The sequence below is a fragment of the Leptonychotes weddellii genome, chromosome 3 (assembly GCF_054177405.1).
Source record: "Leptonychotes weddellii isolate Sample4059 chromosome 3, ASM5417740v2, whole genome shotgun sequence".
Classification (NCBI taxonomy): Eukaryota; Metazoa; Chordata; class Mammalia; order Carnivora; family Phocidae; genus Leptonychotes; species Leptonychotes weddellii.
In genome coordinates this window covers 163597011-163602025 of record NC_138371.1, presented here as the reverse complement: position 1 = coordinate 163602025, position 5015 = coordinate 163597011, and positions in this window count along the sequence as shown.

Genomic DNA, 5015 nt, shown 5'->3' with positions numbered 1-5015 from the left:
TCCGGAGGTTAATGCACCGGCTTTCAGCAAGATTTGACATGACACAGAACAAGGTACTGTGTTATTAACTACTCAAGAATTACAAATAGGTTTATGGTAGAACAGATTTGATTTGGAGACTGCGTAAAATGGAACAACGTGTAAGTCACATTAAAACCAGAATTAAGGAAAAGTTGTCTTTGCCTAGATAGCCTTTGTCCTAAAGTTCAAATTTACTGAATCCTCATTATTCCAGCTTTACCTCAAAGGCTCTGGGCTTTCTGTTTTCAATGAGTCTCCTAAATTCCTTAGTCAGTGAGATGCAAACATGGGCGGCGGTAAGGCAAATGAACTGAGATTCAGAGCTGGGGGAATTCTCTGGAGCTCCCTGTGGAGAGGCAATAGTCAGTCCTTCCTGGGGAGACCAGAGACGGGGCAACAAGGCTGCGTGGTTCTGCTCCTCCCATGCCTACAGCTGTTTTTCTTACTCTCACAGATGTCCAGCAGTGCTCTTGCAAACCAATGTTCTTAGACACCCACAGAAGACAAGCCCCAAACAACTTCCATCTTTTCATAACATGGTTCCTTTTATAAGAACTTTCACCACATGCCATACACACGGGAGGCAAAATGACATAAAAACTATTCTTATAAAGAGCTCTTGTGAATCAACAGTATAATACAAATAGCCTGGAAAAACTAGGCAAGGAGCACAAACAGCAAATTTACAAAAGAAGAAACGCAAATCTCTAATCTACATTAAATAGGCTCAGGTGTCACTAGTGAACAATTTTTTAAAGCAAAAAAAATGAGCTAGACTTTATGTCTCAGGTTGATGATGATTTGGAAAGTATTCGTGAGTGTATGGTAAGACAAGCATTCTTATATACTGTAAATGGAACTGTAAATGCTGTAAGCTTTTAGGGAAGTGATTGGGCAATAAATACTGAGTAACTTCAAATGTTTTTTGAATCAGTCATTATCTTTCCATGACACGGTCCAAAGGAAATAATCTCACATGTAGAGAAAATTTTATGTGCAGAGATGCTTATCACAGTTAGCAAAAATTGGAAATGACTTGAAGGTCTAATAAAAGAACAATGATTAACCAAGATATGGCATGTTATGGAATATTATAAATAACATTATATAATATTATTTATAATAAAAATAATATTATAAATAATAACATTATAAATAATGTTCATGGACAGTATCAGAAAATATTCAAGGTGTAATGTTAAGTGCAAAGATAGGATAAATGGGCAAAGCTGACATTCCAAAGAAGAAGAAGGTACACAATTTGATGAAAAAGTGTTGAAACACCAGAGCAATGAGACAAATACAAATATGAATAAGAATGAGAAACTGATTTACAGCCTCAAAATAGTAAAAATTAGGAGTATATAATACAAAATGTCACTTAGTATATGGGAATATGGGAACTTGAGCAACACTGGAAAGCAGTATGGCGGTACCTAGAGAAGTTTCCTCTGTGAGAACCCAGCACCCAATAATTCCACGCACTCCTGGACATATATCACAGAGACATTCTTACACAGGTCCCTACAGGAACATGGAAAAGACATTTGTCATAATATTGATTGTGGCAGCAAGAAGTTAGAATAATCCAAGTGTTCAACACTGGGGAAGGAATGAGCAAAATGTAGTAAATGCACGCTATGAAATGACAAAATTTAGATTATGTGTACATCAATAAATCTGAAATACAAAGGGTTGAATGAAAAAAGTTAAAACAGAATGAGATTTTAGTACAAATGAATATTAAAGAAAACATATATGAAACAATGCAGCATATTTTTCAAGAACAGGTGGGTATATAGAAATTGGTAGGGAAGCATCTTTATTAGAAGGGAATAATAAATATTATTACTATTCCTAATTTATAATTACAATAGAAAAGGACCTTGCTTAGATTGATGTTCAACAATGAAATGCTCTATAACTGAAACGCATAATAAATTCAATGCTCTGGTACCTAAGATTTTAAAAAGAAAAGAGCCAATATCACACTTACACCACATAGTTCCAAGTTTGTAATCAATGTGCAAAAAAACACTGGAAGGGAAGAAAAACATTAAAATGTTAAAATTATCATCTTGGTATGATGATTTGTCACTTGCCTCCTTCGTATTTATAGCTGGGTGCCAAAGTCTGGCATACAGTGTGTCCAGCTGTTGGGATTGGAAGATGTTTGAGCATGGTGGGGTGGGGTGGGGTGGGGTGGAGTGGGGTGGGCTGGGGTGGGATGGGCTGAGCAAATTCAGATTGTATTCGGATCAATGTTCTCATGGAAGAAGCCCTAGAGCTTAGGCACCAAAGGGGTAATAAGTGACCTCTAAAGACCCATTCTCTGGCTGTAAGACTTAGGCCAAGGGAGAGAGGGCCACAGTGAGAAGACAAGAAGTCCTTTGCTAGTGTGCTAGGCCCTCAGTCAGAAGGTCTGGCTGGGGGTGGGGATGGAGCTTGCTTTCCTGATTATCTGCATGAAACCTCAGAGTGTTAGTTGCACTGGGCAACCTTTGGCAACTTAGAGGACTAGAGAGCTCCAAGTGCTTAGGGAGGGGAGTCTGAGTGGTCATGTAAAGAGCCAGGGGCAGGGTGGGGGGCACCTGGGTGGCTCAGTCGGTTGAGCGACTGACTCTTGGTTTCCACTCAGGTCATGATCTCAGGGTCATCAGATCAAACCCTGCATCAGACTCTGCACTCAGCATGGAGTCTGCTTGAGATTCTCTCTCTCCCTCTCCAGCTGCCCTTCCCCCCACTCGCTCTCTCTCTCTCTCAAATAAATAAATAAATCTAAAAAAAAAAAAAGAAGAGTTCGGGGTCCACTCATTTAGTTTTGTAAGCAGCTGATATCACTGAGTATGACCAGATGTAGAAGGGAAATAGGTCAAAAGCTAGAAATGATGGGCCAAACTAAATTATGAGCATCATCCCCTGGACCCTTCTTGGGTTCCTAATCTAGAAATAAGAGGATGGAGCAGACAATAATTGGTTAGGGATTTGAGTATTTGCATTAGGAAGGAAGAGAAAGAACCAGGGAAATAGGAATTACTACTGTTAATAATATTTCAGGGGGCGCCTGGGTGGCTCAGTTGGTTAAGCGACTGCTTTCGGCTCAGGTCGTGATCCTGGAGTCCCTGGATCGAGTCCCACGTCGGGCTCCCTGCTCGGCGGGGAGCCTGCTTCTCCCTCTGACCCTCCCCCCTCTCATGTGCTCTCTCTCATTCTCTCTCTCTCAAATAAATAAATAAAATCTTTAAAAAAAAAAATAAAATAATATTTCAGGGTGTGAGCTGGAGAAATTTACATATTTTCTCTATTTTCTGAGCATTCTACATATAAAGAAAATGCATTTATAATAAAAAATTATAATAAATTAGAAAATTAGAGTCTCAAATATAAAAGGAAAACAGAGAGGCAAGGTATTTCTAAGAAAAGTCCTAATAACAAATTGTTCTTCTCATTCCGGGCTTATCTTGTCTGTTAGTCCACCCTGTCCTAGGCCTTGTGTTGGAGTCTGGGAAGGAGACAAGGAAAGCCCTGGCCTGTTTTCAAATGGCTCACAGTCTTTTCTGGAAGAGCATCTGAAAGCGATTATTTTGACATAAGAAATTTTATTTTATTTATTTTATTTTTTAAAGATTTTTATTTATTTGAGAGAGAGAGAGCATGAAAGAGAGAGAGATCATGAGCAGGGGCGAGGGGTAGAGGGAGAAGTAGACTTCCGGCTGAGCAGGGAGCCCCAATGCGGAACTTGACACCAGGACCCTGGGATCATGACCTGAGCCAAAGGCAGATGCTTAACCGACTGAGGCACCCCACATAAGTAATTTTAATTCCATAGTTCAAGTTAAAGGACTGTGGATGTCATATTTTGTGGAAGACAGTCTTCCCACACTACTACCCTTACCAATGAAAAGTTATACCACATGTTCTTTTCCTTCTGCAGCAGGAAAGCAGTAGGTCAGAGTTTTCATGGAGTAACCACATTCCGGAGGAGCAGCTTCTTCCCAGCTAGCTTCCTGAGTCCCATGGTAACAACCCCATGGTCCTTCTCCCATAGGTCTCCCACTTTCTTTCTCCCCCCTAAATGCTAGAGCCAGGGCCAGACTTCGATACTGTCTTCGGTACCTGGCCTCTTGTTCATTTCCCTGGCCTTCCTCTCCTCCATCCCCAGGGAGAGCTCCCAGTCTCTTCTGATGCCCCACACCTCCTGTTCTGATCCCCTATGTTCCACCACAGAGCCTCACACCCCAATATTTTCCCTCCCTCCATCTTCATATTCTGTCTCAGAGCTCTATTTGAATTTTTAGACGTATGTGTTATTGCCGATGGATCGGTTTGTCATGCTGTATATTTTCCTCGTTCGTTTCTTTTCTGCATCTCCACATACCCTCTCCCACTCCCTAACTACAGTTCGAACTCCGCAACATCAGTGGTTCTTGTTTCTTAGTCTCTGCTATAGTTCCAAGGTCTAAACCAGTGCCTGGCTCATAGAAGAAAAGCCTAGTAAGCATTTGATGACAGAAGGAACAGATTTGAGGGAAATAACGTGGGGTAAAATGAACTTCCAGGAAGACCTTACATAAGACTGGTAGATGACTGGCCATTCCATTCTGTGGTTCATCAGACATTTATAGAATACCCACTAAGTGTCAATCACTAGTGTGGGGGGGCTTCAATTCTCGCCCTGGGGGAGCTCACATTCTAGAAGGGCTGACAGGCCAGTGAAAGATAAATAGTGTGAAAAGCGCTATAATCGGGTAAGCATTGGAGCAAAGAGCGGTGGGGGGGTGGCATCCAGTTGGGGGTTTCCATAAGGGTTTCAAATGCCCCCCCAGGTGGAGGCCATCAAATAGGGAGGAGTACCAGGAAAACAGGAGGTGAAAAGGTTCGAAATAGGGAGTCTGGGGCAGAGGGAAACATTGCGCCAAAGTTTGAAAGTGAGAGAAGGTAGCCCATTCTGGGCCTTGGTGCTGCACAGCTCAAGGGGCTAGTAGTGTTCACAT